Here is a 16,951-nt window from a genome sequence, read left to right on the forward strand (position 1 = left end):
GGCCCTCCTGGGTTCAGGGCCCACTTCCCAGGCGCGCCCCACACGGCTGGGGCTTCGGGTACGGGAGCAGCAGGGAGGAACAGGGGCCGCGGACCCAGCGTCTGCACTTGCCTCTGGGTTCTTGTTTCCAAGGAGCTAGAGGGTCTTACAGGCACACGCGCTCTGAAGGCAGACAATTTGCCCTGCCACCTAAGTCCTGCTCGGTTCTTTACCGCCCCAAGCGGTGAGAGACTTTCAAGCACACGGAACTCCTGATTTCAACTCAGAACCGACCTCAACTGGGCGTGGGTGCCGCGCTGTCCGGCGGTAACTGCTCCTCCGCACACGCAGCCAAGCAGGCGGGCGGCGGTGCGGGGCGCCCTCTGGTGTCCTCCTCCAAAATAGCCGGCCCGCAAATCCCTTCAAGGGCCAGCCCCACCGTGAGCCCTGATGGGGCCAGGAACCGCGCACTGTGACAGGTGCGGCTCCCCTCCCTGGAATCTCAGGAGTCGGAGAACCAAGGGAGGAGGGAGAGCAAAGCGCTCATTCCCAGCATCGGCCCATCCCGGTCCTTTTGCGTCCCTGCATCCCTGCCACCTTTCCCCTCCCAGCACCCCAGAGAGCCCCATTTACATCCTCTGATTTGGACACCAGGAAACTGAGGGTCAAAGAGGTGAAGAAATACACAGAGGTTCACACAATTAATAAGTAGGACCCAGGAGTAAAACCCTGGCCTCCAGATTCTCGGGCCAGGGCTTATAAACATCATTATGTACTAATGAGTGGAGGAGACAGGATGGAAGTCCTTAGGGGTTGACCCAAAAGTAAGATCCCAGTGGTTTGGAGACGCAGAATGTGCCGGAGCAGGCACTGGACCTCGCAGGGTGCTCACTAACCAAAGGAAAGGAATACACCACCTCATAAGCACAGCCAAAGTATTAGATGATGTCGTGCACGAGGAAGGCATTCCATACAGTGGAATAACTGGTCATATTTCTGTTTTCACTAGTGAAATAGATGGTTTTAAGATTGTTTTTAATATTTTATTTATTTTTGAGAGAGACGGAGACAGAGTGTGAGCAGGGGAGGGGCAGAGAGAGAGGGAGACACAGAATCCGAAGCAGCTCCAGGCTCCGAGCTGTCAGCACAGAGCTCGACGCGGGGCTCAAACCCTTGAACTGTGAGATCATAACCTGAGCCAAAGTCAGATACTCAGCCAACTGAGCCACCCGAGTGCCCCGTGATGGTTTTAATGTTAAATTATAAACCAAAGATTAACCTACCCAATCAACTGATAGTTCAGACAATTCCACAACCCCCCCACACACACATACACACACACACATACACCGCACACGTGTCTTCTAAGAAACGACCCCAAACCACTAGCGAGTATGGTTGCCAGACTTAGCAAATAAAAATACAGGACATCCAGGCAAGTTTGAATTTCACATAAAAATGAATAATGTTTAGCATAAGTATGTCCCATGTAATGTTTGGAATGTGTCATAAATACTGCACGGGACATACTTATGCTTAAAAATTATTTGCTATTTAACAGAAATTTCTGCTTAACTTGACATCCTGTATTTTATCTGGCAGTCTTATCTGAGAGCTGGCTGGGGCGGGGGATGTGAGGCAGAGAGATGGGTGGGGGTCCCAGAACACAGGAGGTGTGCAGAAAAAGAGGCAAGAGGAAACATCAACACACACATACCTCGGGGCCAGCCTGGTTCGTGAGTGAAACAGCTATACGGACAAATGAAGTTATGCCGGGAAAATTACTCCTATGGGCTCCCTTCTGAGCAATATAGCCTTTCATATGTGACTACCATATTTTCAGTGGAGGTGGGAAGAAATGACTTTTCTATTCATAAATATTTTATACCTCTTTATATTCAAAATAAGGCATTCATTAAAGGCCCTGAACGGCATATCCTATTTTGCCCCATTTGGAATTGGTGGTGATGAAATTCTTATGGATCTACTTTTGCATCAATGGGGCTAAAAACATACACCTCGTCCGTCATGTCGGACATGGAGAAGACTGGTACCGTGTTTCTGGGTTATTCAAATGTTGTCTAAATACGTATGACCGATCAGTGCCTCAGGCAGCTGCCTGGCAAACCCAGCCCTTAACCCAGATGTGAACGGCACCTCATTCGGGCAGCATGGCTCCCATCTTTGCTGGGCAAGGTGTGGAAGAATATAAACATGGCACACGGCTGGAGCTGGCTTTCCAGTTTCTCTGCCGCCGTGTCTCCACCCACTTTCCTTTCTGTCACCTTCCCTAATTTAAAAACAAGTGGGAGGGGCACCTGGGTGGCAGTCGGTTAAGCATCCAACTTCGCCTCAGGTCATGGTCTCGAGGTTCGTGGGTTCGAGCCCCGCGTGGGGCTCTGTGCTAACAGCTTGGAGCCTGGAGCTGCTTTGGATTCTGTGTCTCCCTCTCTCTCTGCCCCCACCCCCACGCTTGCTCGCTCTCTCTCTCTCAAAAATAAATTAATAAATAAATAAATAATAAAATAAAATAATAAGTGGGAGTTCCCAACTTTCATGCAGGGAAGAATATGAGATCTCCCCCTCACCACAAAATCATCAAAATCTCAACGAGATGCCAGGCCCCCCACCAATATTGGAGAGGAGAGCTGGAATTATTTTATTTGAATAGTGGGGGGGGGGGACCAACAAAAACAAACAAAATGCTAATCCTCAGGGCTTTGGGGGGACAGAAAATAAAATCGACACTGTTGATGAAGTATCCGCCGGTCAGCAAGTACCATTCCGCGCCTCCGTTTCCAAGTCGAGAGCAGGGCAGGGCGATAGCGATTGACGGAGTTTGGGGGAATCGGAGGCACTGATTCACGGAGGCATTAGAACCTGGCCTGGCGTTGTTTGCACTTCAGCCAGCCAGCGTCATTATCGTCATGTCACATGTGCTGGAGGACACCCCAGGCAAGATGCTTGCTCGAAGGCCCCTCTCTTCCAAGCTGGCTGGCCAAAGACCGAGCGGAGGTCAATTCAGGGAGAAAGGTCATGGCCGATGCGCGTCACGGGCCGCTGTAGAGATGTGGTTTGGCGGGCGCTGGCCCTTCCGAGGACTTCAAACACGAACACTGTACTAGTTTGCTAGGTCTGTCGACAAAGTACTCAGGCCGGCAGCTGAAGGACGGAAACCTCCCATGTCACGGATCCAGGTGTGGACGGGGCCGGCTCCTTCCGCGGGCGGCCAACCCGCAGCGCCCCTCGTCCCCAGGTGCGTGGAAGGGCCACCCGCCCTCGTCTTCGCGAGGCGCTCCCCTCCCCGCCGTGTGCGTGTCCTGAGTGGGCCCCCCCTGCTCATCGGGACACGGTCACATCGGAGCGCGGCCCATCTCGCTCTGGGCCTGACTAAGCACATCTGCCAGTGACACGCGAACCCGATTTCCAAATAAAGTCACATTCCGAAGGACGGGTGTTCGGGCCCCCCTACACGTGACTTGGGGGGACACAATGTAGCCCCTAACGGATGCTTTTACAGGCCACCGCACCCCTCCTCCCAGACGCCCACCGCTCACACCCTTCGACCCCCCAGGCGCTGGCATTTGCAGCCCCGCCACGCACGTGGGGTGGGGTGGGGAGGGGTGGGGTGGGTGGGGGTGCCTGTGGCCCTGCACACAGGGGCCTGCTGCGTTCACACCTCCTCCTTCGCCCACTTGATGATGGGCCAGTCAGCCCCTCGGTTCCCCCGTCTACACGAGAGCGAGAGCGCGAGGCCCTGGGTGGATCTGAGAACAAGGCGCTCACCCGCCCCCGGCCCGCGAATCGGCGGGCGCAGTGCCTGGTGCGCCTCACACCCGCTGGGCGCAGGCCTGTCCTCCACTTGTCAAGAGGACGAATGGACGTGTGTGGACCCGGTTCACTGTGAATGCTGTGTTAAGTGTCACCCACGACTATCGCTGCCGCTGTTGTTGGCTCTCACAAAGGAGAGTTCAACACCATTGCGACCGTCACGGCGTGTAATGCAGCAGGGAGGGGTGGGGGGGCTGTAGGAAAGGTCAGGCAGGTGGAATCCTCAGAGAGCAGAAGACTGAGCTCAGAGAGGTTCCATAACCAGCCCTGGGCGTCCAGCAGCCCAGGCAGGATCACGCTGAAGACAAAGGCGTCTGAGGACGTCAGGATGCTAGAAGCCATGGTCAGTTGCCACTGTTTAAACGGCATGCCCGAGGGGCGCCTGGGTGGCTCAGTCGGTTAAGCGGCCGACTTCGGCTCAGGTCATGATCTCGCGGTCTATGAGTTAGAGCCCCGCGTCCGGCTCTGTGCTGACAGCTCAGAGCCTGGAGCCTGTTTCAGATTCTGTGTCTCCCTCTCTCTGACCCACCCCTGTTCATGCTCTGTCTCTCTCTGTCTCAAAAATAAATGAACGTAAAAAAAATTTTTTTTAATAAAATAAATAAACGGCATGCCTGAGCAAATTAAGATGAAGACAGACATCTTCAGGAGTCTGTGCTTTAGGTACAAAAGACCACAGACGCTGACAGCCCACAATCCAGAATGGTCCTGATCTGTGAGGGATGACGCATCCAAGACCCCCGGCCCCTTTTTCCAGGGCCAGGAACTGCCCCACGTCCAGGCTCCTGAGCCCTTTGCGGCCTGCACAAGCTGGCAGTGTCCCCGCTCACGTCCCCAGCGGTCGCCGGCCGCCGTCCAGGAGGCCAGCACGTCCACGCAGAGCCAGCTGGCCGCCACGGCCCCCGGGTGCCCCATCAGCGGCAGCCAGAGGGTGACGCGGGTGAGGGCGGTGGGGGACGGGGATCCAGCCTGCTCACGGCCATTGTCTTTCTCCGCATGCTCTCTAAGCTCTCTAGTCAAAGATGACCAGTTGGGCTCGAAGGGCAAGCCCGCCAAGTCCCCTAGGGCCTGAGATGCGGGGACCCGAGCCTGCTGGTTTGCACTGGCCTCAGACGTCCCACGAATTCCCTCATCTGCCTGGGGCAACAAGCTATTCTCGCAAGGGCTTCATTACTTCCTCATCGTCGGGATTTATTTGCTTCATTTTTCTTGTTAGGAAACATTTAAAAAATTAATCTCCAATCTGGGGCTGCTGTTAAATTAAAAGCTCCTCCTCATTTATTAATGGCATCGTCCGTCACTTCGATCATATCCCACAACCACCATCGCCCCCACACGGCAGCACATGTGAGCACACGTCCTGGTGACTCCAAGTCCTTCCTTCGCTGTCTCCCGTTTCTGGTGAAACACTCGATTTTCCAGGGCGCCTGGGTGGCTCAGTCAGTCGAGCATCTGACTCTTGATTGCGGTTCAGGTCATGATCCCAGGGTCATGGGATTGAGCCCCACATTGGGGAGAGATTCATATTCTCTCTCTCTCTCTCTCTCTCTCTCTCTCAAATAAAAAATTTACAAACTCAATTTTCGGGGCACCTGGGTAGCTCCAGCGGTTAAGTTTCTGACTTTGACTCAGGTGATGATCTCACGGTTCATGGGTTCGAGTCCCATGTTGGGCTCTGTGTTGACAGCTAAGAGCCTGGAGCCTGCTTGGGATTCTGTGTCTCTATGTCTCTCTCTCTCTCTCTCTCTCTGCCCCTCCCCCCCCAAAATAAATAAGCATTAAAAATAATTTTTTAATAAAATAAAAACTTGATTTTTCCATCCGCCCGGTGAAACTTTGTCTCCGTTATATCTGGGGGGCTTGAAGGGGCCGCTTGCTAAATGCTAGCATTAACAACTGATGGAGTGGGCAGTGCTCTTACATGGTGAACCCAGGCTGCCCGGGCTCCGAGCTCACGGGGGCCTGTGTGGCCCCCTCCCACTGGCCCATCGGCGATGCCGTCCAGCCCCCATCAGCGCAGCTTACCAAATGCAGCGAGTGGTGGAGGCCACGGGCACCAGTGAAGCCATCCCCTCCTCGGCCCCTTCCTCGGCTCTGCCGGCAGTGAGCTCCCGGCCAGACGTGTGCCAAGAAATGCTTGGTACTTTGGCATCAGAGACCCACAAATGTTAGCTGAAAAATTAATTAGATGGTACTTAATATGAGAACAATCAATGGTTTTATCAGCCAACAGCCACCAAGAGTATCCCCTAAAATTAGAACAGCAAACAGATTTTCTCTCTGGTGCCAGCTCCGAACAACTGTGTTCATGGACTCTTCCAGAAGATTCTGAGACTGCATTTAGGAATGGAGGAAAGACCACTGCAGCAGTCGCCCGGGACACCCGGGCTGGAGAGAGAGGGTGGGTAGTTCAGGCGTGTCCAGGAGAGAACAGACTGAACAGGACATACACACGTGGGGGGGGGGGGGGGCAGGGGCCAGACTTATTTTAGGAAAACGGCCCTCACAGGTGTAGGAACTGGACTGGCAGGTGTGGAGCCCGTGGGGCTGGCCAGCAGTCTCAAAACCCAGATAAACTTGATGCTGCAATGTTGAATCTGAAATACATATGGCGGCAGGATGCAGGCTGGAAACGCGGGCAGGAGTTCTTAAGACAGGATTTCTTCTTTAGGAACCTCTCAGTCTTTTCTTAAAGCCACCGGCTGATCCGATGAGGCCCACCCTCATTATGGAGGGTGATCTCCTCCACTTAAATTGTACAGTCCTATACATACAGAGAAAAACTGGTGGCTGCCAGACGGGAGATGTGGGGGGATGGGCAAGATGGGGGAGGGGACGGGGAGGCACGGGCTCCCAGCTGTGGAATGAATGGGTCACGGGCACAGCAGTCACAACACAGAGAATACAGTCGATGGCGTCGTATCGACCGTGTGGAATCACCGTGCCGTACGTCTGAGACGAATGTAACTGTGTGTCAGCTATAGTCACATTTAAAAAATTTTTTAGGGGCGCCTGGGTGGCGCAGTCGGTTGAGCGTCCGACTTCAGCCAGGTCACGATCTCGCGGTCCAGGAGTTCGAGCCCCGCTTCAGGCTCTGGGCTGATGGCTCGGAGCCTGGAGCCTGTTTCCGATTCTGTGTCTCCGTCTCTCTCTGCCCCTCCCCTGCTCATGCTCTGTCTCTCTCTGTCCCAAAAATAAATAAACGTTGAAAAAAAAAAATTAAAAAAAAAAAATTTTTTTTTAAATAAACAAATAAATAGAAAAACCCAAAGTAACTGATGTTGTAAACGCTAATCGCATCTGCCAAACAGCTTCCAGATAGCATCTAGACGCGTGCTTGGCCAACAGCTGGGCACCACAGCCCAGACGGGCCAATCCAACACCACCCGGACCTCCAATACCTCCGCGGAACCCCTGAAACAAGGCACGGAGGCCACGCACCGAACAGGTTCTCAACAGCATCACTTCCTAGCAGAACACGGGTTTTAAAGTTGAAGCGCGGTCACAGAACATAGAAGCCCCGAGGAACTTCCTAATTCCATCGTAAGTTTCCCTGAGGGCCCAGGAGGCACCCGGCTCGCTCCCCTGCCTCCTGGAAGGTCCCGCTCACCATTTCTGAAGTCCTAGAATCTCCTCCCCGACGCCTGGGAAAGGGGAGGGGGGAGGGGGGGCCTCAAGAAAAAGCGGAGTTAATATCCAATAGGCACTAATAGTTTAATAAGCTGAAATAAATTGATTCTCCATTATAAGCCAAGAGGCAACAGTCAGGCTAAATAGGCCTTCCCTTGCTTACGGCCGGCGCACGCGGTAACATATAGATGCAGCAAGACTTAATTGGTTTCGTCGAGACTGCGCGGAAGAAAGAAATCACCCAACCCAACTGCTGACGCTAATGAGACTTTCGGAAAGCTCCATTGTGAAAACAGATGACCCTCTTCCCCGGTCACTTCGCAATCTTCTGGATCCAGTTTATGCACTGAGGCTCCCCGCGGCCTCCCCGCGGCCTCCCCAGCACACCCCTCCACCAGGGAAGTAACCGCAGATTCTCGGCTCTGACCGACTGGCAGTGAGGACCCGGCCCGGGCGCAGCTCCGTTTGCGTGGCTCTGTGGCTCCAAGTGACAGAGGCTGCTTGAAGTCCCTTCCCCCTTCCTCAGCCACGGAGCCCACGCAACCGCGCGCCGTGTTGACCCCCGGGGCCCCCGGCCCGTGGCATCATTCGGCGCTTCCGGGTCTGGCATGGGGCGTGGGCGTCCTGTCTCCGAGTCAGAACGGCAGACGTTTAGAAGACTCCGCCACACGTCCCGTCCTCACGGCCAACACACGCTCCAAGAGTGGGCCTCCCTTCCCTTACGCAGACGTCTGCCAAACGGAAGCACCACTGGGACAATGCGACTTTGCAGATGGCCGACGAAGGCCTCTCACACGTCGTCCTGGCTGATTCTCCAACCTCCCTGCGAGGGAAGCTGCCAGAGTCTCGTGCCGTCGACCGGGGGACGGAGATCAGGCCATCAGTCACACAGACTGCGAACGCCCGCGTGGGGCTTCAACCTGCAGAATCCGAGCTCCGCTCTTGCACAGGAAGCCGCGGGAGCGTGGTTCCCTTCCAGCTCCTGAGTGGGTGGGGAGGGGCGAGCACAAAACCCCCACGCGGCACAACCACAAGTGACCGGAAGCTGGCCAAGATGCGCCCCCGGCTTCCTCGGCCCCTCTCGCCACAGGCACCTCACTGTCCCCGTCCGCCTGGAGGGAGGGCGTTCGTCATTTGTCACCTGAGTCCATAACCTCAAGCTGACTGCTTCACCAAAACGTTTGCACTTTACGTCAGTTGTTTCTAATCGTAAAATCTAAAACTTTGGTCTGTTAGACGTTCATCCAGAAGTGGGTACTGTGTGCCCCTTAAGCTTACGCAGAGCGTTATGTCAATTATGCTCAGTAACCCCGGGGGAGAAACAACAACAAATAAGGAGTCGATTTGCGGGGTGCCAGTCTGTGGGGGTACGGAATGGTGGGGCACCTCCCGGGCCCCTCCTGGACCCTCAGCCCCCCACACCTGTCCCTCGCTCTTCCCCAGGCTGGAGGGCCCTGAAAGCGCCACCAGACATCACGACCGCTCTGCTCCTCTTTGGCTGACACCCTCGAATCAGGAGGAAGGAAGCACCCTGCCCTGTCCCTCACCGCACTGCCCCGATGCAGCCTTCTTCCTGTCAGTCACCATGAGAACTTCTCAGCCAGTGAACCAACAGCCTTTCCTGGTTTAACCAGGGACTGGACTTTGCTAGAATTATCACAGCATCTTCGATTCAGGCTCTCCCTTCCTGCCTCCTCCGCTCTACCCCTCCAGGCCTGTCTCCCACGCTTGACTGTGCGCACAAATCACGCGGGAGCCTGTGCAATGCAGGCTCAGACTCAGCGGGTCTGGGGCAGGACCTGCGACCCCACATCTCTGGGACACGTCGACCCTCCGGGCCACGGAGCACCCTGCCAGTAGCAAGGACCCAGTCTTCTCTGGACAATCACGCTGAGGGCCGACTCTTTTCTTCTTCCGGGCCTCACAACCTATCCCTTTCTTCTCCTTCCCATTTTTCAAGATCCCTGAGCTACTGGAACCAGCGGAGAATTTAAAAGCTCGGGGGCCTACGGGAATGATATTGACCTAGCTAGCGCAGCAACTGGGTCAGTCGGAACGGAAGCTGTCCACCAGCCACCGTGCGGACTAGCGAGGGCACTGAACCCCTGCCTCCAGAGTGGACTTGGCCGTTACTGGCCGAACTGTGTTCCCCAAGAAGCTGTGCCGGAAGCCTTACCTCCCAGAACCTAAGAACAGGACCTCATTTGGAAATGGGGTCTTTGCTGATGACGTTGAGATGTAAGTTAGGATGAGGTCACACTGCAGTGGGGTGAGCCCCTAACCCAATATGACAGGTGTCTTCACGAGAAGAGACGCAGACAGGAGAACGTGCAGACACACAGAGGGAAAACGGCGGGACTGCAGGACACAGCCGCACCCCAGGGCACCCCAAGGACCGCCAGCCCCCGCAGACGCTGGCACAGGGAGTGTGGCCCTGCAGACCCTTGATTCAGACTTCCAGCCTCCACTCCTGCTGTTTAGACCCTCCCCGCCACGTCCCCTCCCCGACGTGCCAGGTTGCGCCAGCAGCCCGGGAAATGCTACAGGTGCATTATTTTGTTTGGTTTGCCTTAAACAGCAGTCAGAGGGAGAGGGGGGCTAAGGAAGGAGACTGAAACTATGAGGTTGAAATGAAGGGTTCTTCCCCTCCTTTCTTTCTTTCTTTCTATGGCCTCGTGCCTACCCTCGGTGCGCCGAGGAAGACAGAACTGGCTGTGTTCTCAGGGAACGAAAAGCCAGCCGTGAGAACCATCTAAGTGTTCTATTTCCTTAAGGTCAAAGGAAGGCGCCATGGAAACGCATCCGTGCACCTCGAGGCTGCCTGGACCGACTCCTGGGTAATGGGCTCCAATGTCAGCACCTGTGAGAGCGCAGGGCGGACGGCCTGAAGCGCAAGGCCCGGGAAGGAGGCTCGGCCCACCCTTTTTAGAAGGAAACCTATACACATTGATCCTTCAACCGAGCTGTGGCCAGAGACCACTCATTATTGTCCGACGTCCACTCTCGTATTCCTTAATAATAAGACATGGGTTCTTAGCTGGGCCCAGGGCCACCGGGCTAAATGACTACACTTACCACCATCCCATGTGACCAAGTTCCAGAAGGTGCTAGAGGGTGTGTCTGTGAGGTAACCTGAAAAGGGAGAAGCCTGCTCTGTTTGCCACTTCCTTCACCAGCTGGCCGGAATGCAGGGGTGTCAGCTGGAGCTCCAGCCACTACTTTGGGCCATGAGAACGGGGGCCACAGTCTCGGGCTGGAAGGCCGGGACACTGGAGGAAACACGGGCCCCCGATGTCTTCACTGAAACTGTGAGCGCAGCCACGGACAGCCGCATGAAAAAAGAAAAAAGACCAAAACCCCTGTGTATTAAAACTACTGTCGGGGCGCCTGGGTGGCGCAGTTGGTTGAGCGTCCGACTTCAGCCAGGTCACAATCTCGCGGTCCGTGGGTTCGAGCCCCGCGTCGGGCTCTGGGCTGATGGCTCAGAGCCTGGAGCCTGTTTCCGATTCTGTGTCTCCCTCTCTCTCTGCCCCTCCCCCGTTCATGCTCTGTCTCTCTCTGTCCCAAAAATAAATAAACGTTGAAAAAAAAAATTAAAAAAAAAAAAAAAACTACTGTCGACGGTTTTCTGTCATGTGCAAAGCAGCTTCTTTTATTCACAAATAAAAACTCCACTCTTACATCAGCCCAATAAATACACGGAGGGGAAGAATTTAGGCCAATTAACTATCCTCTATCCATGGAAAGCTTCTTTGAAAATAATTAGCTTCATTAAATGGGAATATTTTCCTACTTGCCTGACAGGAAACATTACTCACCCTCAACGAGAGGGTACAGAGTTTCCATAACAAGAACTGTTTAAATTATTTCTTTTTTGTCTTTTTACTGCTCTGATCCTTGGATGCGACTTATGCTTCAATCTGACAGTGAACTTGGGACTCTGTCTTCCGCTGACCTAGGTAGTCTCCCCTCCAAACTCGTAGTCACTGGATAACATTTTGATGTCCAAAAGTATTCGAAGAATTTGATCCTACAAAAAATACAGTTTAACTAACGTCGGAAGTAGCGTTCATCCGTGTGTCGCTCCTGACGAAGGGGACAGGTGGGCCGGCCACTACCTGTCTCTTGTCCTTCCAGTTCTCTCGTCCCTGCCTTTAGGCCCTGCCCTCATGTGCTCCTTCCTGGAGGAACTCGATTTGCTTTTCACTGCTTCAGAGTTCAGATGCACTCACACAGGAAAGTAAGCAACATGTCTGGAATTAGACCGGTGACAACTGAAGGTTAACAAAAAAATAGCAAGGGTCTGAGAAAGCCTGAAGCACAGTGGGCATTTCAGATGCCTTCTTCAAAGGGGGAAGTAGCAACCTACCCAGGAGATACCACCACGCGGGGGACATCACCACCCAGGGGACACCACCCACCCAAGAGACACCACCCACCCAAGAGACACGGCCTACCCAGGAGACATCACCACCCAGGAGACATCACCCACCCAAGAGACAGCACCTACCCAGGAGACATCACCACCCAGGAGACACCTCCCACCTGGAGACACTACCTACCCAGAAGACATCACCACATGGGGGACATCACCACCCAGGGGACATCACCACCCAGGGGACATCACCTACCCAGGAGACATCACCACCCAGGAGACATCACCCGCCCAAGAGACACCACCCACCCAAGAGACACTACCCACCCAGGAGACATCACCACCCAGGAGACATCACCACCCGAGGGACATCACCACCCAGGGGACATCACCTACCCAGGAGACATCACCCACCCAGGAGACATCACCACACAAGGGACATCACCGCCCAGGAGATACCACCTACCCAGGGGACACCACCTACCCAGGAGGGCAGGTAGAGGAAGCTTCTTCCTGACACACTTCATCACCCAGGCTGACACTGAAGTCTCAAGTCCAGGACACAACCAAATATTTTTGGCAACAATAGAGATACGTAGAGACGGAAAGTTTTATTCCCCAGAATGGCAGGGAGCGTCTCCCCATAACCGAAAGATGGTGTGGGCACTGGGGCTGCACCTCCAGGAGGTAAGCGACAGCACGTAGGACCACTGTTGAACACATACATGTGGTAGTGGGGGGGGGGGGAGGCAGAATGGGGGGGCGTGTGACAGAGAGGAGAGACTTCAGAGGTGTGCTTGTGGAAATCACCGCAGGGGACACACTCGACTCCGTGCCAAGCACATCTCTGTGTGTGTCCCGCACAATCGGGATGGGAAAGCTAAAGCCCATTTCCCAGCTGGCCTTGCGGTGGGGACCAGGGTCCATCCGGGCAGGAGTCAGCGGTGGGCAAGGCTCACACCAGGAAATCTGGCCCCAGGCAGCTCTCGGATGGCAGCTGTGGGTTTTGGCCCGAGCGCCACGTGGGGGAGGGGGCCGGGCGTTTCCGGCTGGATCCCTGACCCTGCTCCCGGCAAGCACGTCCCCAGCTGTCCTGGGATTGTGAAGCCACCTAACACTTGCTCCTTTAAAAAGCTGACTTGGGGGGCGCCTGGGTGGCGCAGTCGGTTAAGCGTCCGAATTCAGCCAGGTCACGATCTCGCGGTCCGTGAGTTCGAGCCCCGCGTCGGGCTCTGGGCTGATGGCTCGGAGCCTGGAGCCTGTTTCCGATCCTGTGTCTCCCTCTCTCTCTGCCCCTCCCCCGTTCATGCTCTGTCTCTCTCTGTCCCAAAAATAAATTAAAAAAGTTGAAAAAAAAAAAAAAAAAAAAGCTGACTTGGAACCCCCGATACGCGGGAAAGCGGCGCTCGGAATGCTGGGTCTTGTATGCAAATCTCTGCCCAGCTCCTTCAGGAACTCCACGCTAAACCTTTCTGCAGTTGGATCTTACTTAAACCTGAAAGTATCGACAGCAGAAGAAAGCCTCGGGGCAGGTATTTCTTAAAATCCCCTTCCATGGGGTGCCTGGGTGGCGCAGTCGGTTAAGCGTCCGACTTCAGCCAGGTCACGATCTCGCGGTCCGTGAGTTCGAGCCCCGCGTCGGGCTCTGGGCTGATGGCTCAGAGCCTGGAGCCTGTTTCCGATTCTGTGTCTCCCTCTCTCTCTGCCCCTCCCCCATTCATGCTCTGTCTCTCTCTGTCCCAAAAATAAATAAAAAACGTTGAAAAAATTAAAAAAAAAAAAAAATCCCCTTCCAGCCTCGCTCTGTTGAACGGACTTTGTGTTTTCAGTGTATTCTATCTGTGGCCAATCAAAAGTTAGAAATGATCGGCTCTGGAGGACAACCTCAGCGTGTACCAATGCACTGTGGCACAACTCCAACATGAATTAATTAACAGAAGGCTCTCTGGGGATAAAAAGACAACCCTGTGGAAGTAAAAGGTCCGTAAATGTTGTCTGAATTGATCGATGTTTGCACAAACTCTTGCCTGAAATCTGTGGACACAGTTGTTGAAATCCTGTCCTTGCTTCGTTTTATGGAGACAAGTCTCCCCTTGTAAACGAGAGCCACGTTCCATGACCACGGGGTGCACTGCCAATGCCATTTTTGTATACTCATTTTCACGGAGTTTTTCAAATTCTGCACTTTCTGACTCGTCTGATACAACTGCAGGTTTCCGCCGGGTAACCGACTTGTACTTGACCAAAAGGAAAATGTACTTGAGTGAAGAACCGGTTGGGTCCATCCATTGCCGGGAGTGGCTCCATGCCCGATGCGGCCTCTGCCCCTCAGTTCAACGCCATTGACTGGTCCATAAGCTGCGTGGTCTGCCCTCCCCTTTAATCTCCACCCTGGCTGAGAATGATTCTAGCGGACTCTTAACCACAGAAAACACAGTGATGGTTACCAGAGGGGAGGTGGGGAGGGGGGGTAGAAACAGGAGACGGGGATTGGGTGATGAGCACAGGGTGCTATAGAGAGGTGTTGAATCACCCTAATATACACCCAGAACTAATATTACACTGTATGTTAACTAACTGGAATTTAGATAAAAACTTGAAAAAAAAGATGCTGATTCCAGAGAACAGGGACTACGTGCCATCCACCTCTCCAGAGGCCACGGGAATTTGCCCATCATGAACAAACACTAAATATGTTGTCCTAAATGAATGATTCCAGAAAGAGTCACCCGCAGGCGGTGATAATTTGCATTTGACAAAAAAGGAAGCCGTGACATGCCTCCTGGCCCCCTGCATCAAAAGCAAATCCTGACAGGGGCGCCTGGGCGGCTCAGTCGGTTAAGCATCTGACTTCGGCTAAGCTCATGATCTCGTGGTGTGCGAGTTTGAGCCCCGCGTCAGGCTCTGTGCTGACAGCTCAGAGCCTGGAGCCTGCTTCGGATTCTGTGTCTCCCTCTCTCTCTGACTCTCCCCTGCTCATGCTGTCTCTCCCTGTCTCAAAAATAAAATAAACATTAAAAAAAAATTAAAAAAAAAAAAAAAGCAAATCCTGAGAGAAGCGAAGTCATTGCTGAGGGCTGACGTCGCCCCTGATGTGTGCGTACCAAGGTCTAAGTCCAGCTAGGGGCAAAAGGAAACCCAGGATGTGTGTGGGAAGTGAAGAGACAACTGTTTGCCAGTTATATTTGCACGTAGGGGCCGCTCACAGAGGCAGTGGCTTTATTTAGCTTAAAAATCAGGGGCTCCTGGAGCCTGTTTCCGATTCTGTGTCTCCCTCTCTCAGCCCCTCCCCCACTCACACCCTGTCTCTCTCTCAAAAAGTAAACATTTTTTAAATGTCTTAAAAACTTTTTAACATAAATATAAAAAGTAAATAAAAATCATGGGACACCTGGGTGGCTCAGTCGGTTAAGCGTCCGACTTCGGCTCAGGTCATGATCTTGCGGTCCGTGAGTTCAAGCCCCACGTCGGGCTCTGTGCTGGCAGCTCAGAGCCCGAAGCCTGCTTCCGATTCTGTGTCTCCCTCAGTGTCTGTGCCTCCCCCTCTCACACTCTGTCTCTCTCTCAAAAATAAATAAAACATTAAAAAAAAAAAAAAGAATATTCCCCAAAGCACAGAACTTATAGAACACTGGGCGTTCTCACTTGAAACAAAAGATGAATCGACATAGCATCACATCATTTTTATTTTTATCCTACTCATCAAAAGGGGTTGTTTTCACTAAAAACTAGAAATTAGACATCACAGCGATGACCACACCGTCAACTGCCACGCGGATAACACTGTAGGAATCACCGGGCCCCCCCCCCCAAATCCCTTCCCTTTGGGGCATTTCGTTTATATTTGAAATTCCAGTAAATGAAAATTGTGCCCTTAAGGAACAAATGTCTGCCTAAATGCGGTCCGAGGAGAGTAACAGACTGAACATCTGCGTTACCTCGGATGAGTATGAGCCTAAGAAATGAGCGACCACGAAAAGAAACGCGAGACAGCCATCTGTCCGTCTTTCTGCAAAGCACCAAAATAGCCGCTGGAACTTAATGTCCCTCACTTACCACCAGTGACCACCGGAAGCACCATTAGGAGTTCTCTTCAGCTCACAATACAAGTAATATTCCGAAGAAAAAAGTTTTTAATTTTTTTAACTTTATTTATTTTGAGAGTGAGACAGAGCGGGGGAGGGGAAGAGAGACTTTTTTTTTTTTTTTCCTAAACAAAGTCCTTTTTAGAAACCTCATCTTCTCTCTCACAGAACAGTCTACCAGGGGCGGAAACACAGGCGTCCCTCCACCGACACCCCCTCGTGAAGGCAGCTCTTCCGGGGGGACCCCAAGTTCCCCGGTGGTCTAGTGGTTAGGATTTGGTGCTCCCTCTCTCCCGGGGGGACCCCACATAGACGGGTGTCCCCAGCTCTGGCCTCCGGAGCCTGGGGCCGAGAGCCATCACCCCTGTAGGCTTCCCAAGTGATTAAGAGCTCTCGGCCCTTGAGTAAAGAGACACCCTGCACCTTCGCACGAGCTTCCCGAACATGTCTGGCCCTGGAACTTGCTCCTTCCTCTGCTGCACCGAACACGCTCAGAAGCAATCGTTTCCTAGCACACCATGCACGGCTCACTGCGAGCAGCACTGCGTAAGTCGCTGGTCTCCTCCAGGGGTCGCGGGTGGGATTCCCGTGTGGCCCAGCACGCCTGCCACTGTCCCACGCACAGACAGGCAGCGCAGGTCCTCAAGGGGACGAGGTCACCGGCGTCCCACAAACCATCTCTGGCATCGGGGTGCGAACACAGAGCCCCTTTCCTGCTCTGTTCAACCCGGCCACGAGCATTCACTTCTGGGCAGGAACTGAATAGACAGAATTCCAGGATTCACAGCTGGAGGCTTTCCAGAACCATCTATGGTGAACAGAGGAGTTTAAGATTTCAAGAGAAAACTATACGCTTAAAAACGGATAGCCTTTTGTGTGAGTGTATCAGTGACTTTCTTTTTTTTTTTTTTTTTTTTAAGGAAAAGCAAAAAACAAAAACCCTGAAAAACTGTTGTGGGTTGTGGTTATTAAGCCCTATCAATATTGTTACCCCACGTCATGAAGCGAATTTCCTAAGGTGTCACCGCAAGATCAGGCACCCACGCTTAAC

General features: G+C 53.4%; 1 long non-coding RNA gene across 1 annotated transcript; it reads right to left on the minus strand.

Moving 5' to 3' along the window:
• Positions 1 to 2,585: 2,585 nt before the first annotated feature.
• Positions 2,586 to 6,219, minus strand: LOC147582927 (uncharacterized). Its single transcript, XR_015242580.1, has 2 exons — positions 5,836 to 6,219; positions 2,586 to 3,141 (listed from the first exon to the last, which is right to left on the minus strand). It is a non-coding gene; the product is annotated as an uncharacterized LOC147582927 (long non-coding RNA).
• Between the last annotated feature and the right edge of the window lie 10,732 nt (positions 6,220 to 16,951).

The sequence above is a fragment of the Puma concolor genome, chromosome A2, assembly GCF_028749965.1.
Source record: "Puma concolor isolate L17-30 chromosome A2, mPumCon1.1.hap2, whole genome shotgun sequence".
In the NCBI taxonomy this organism is placed as follows: Eukaryota; Metazoa; Chordata; class Mammalia; order Carnivora; family Felidae; genus Puma; species Puma concolor.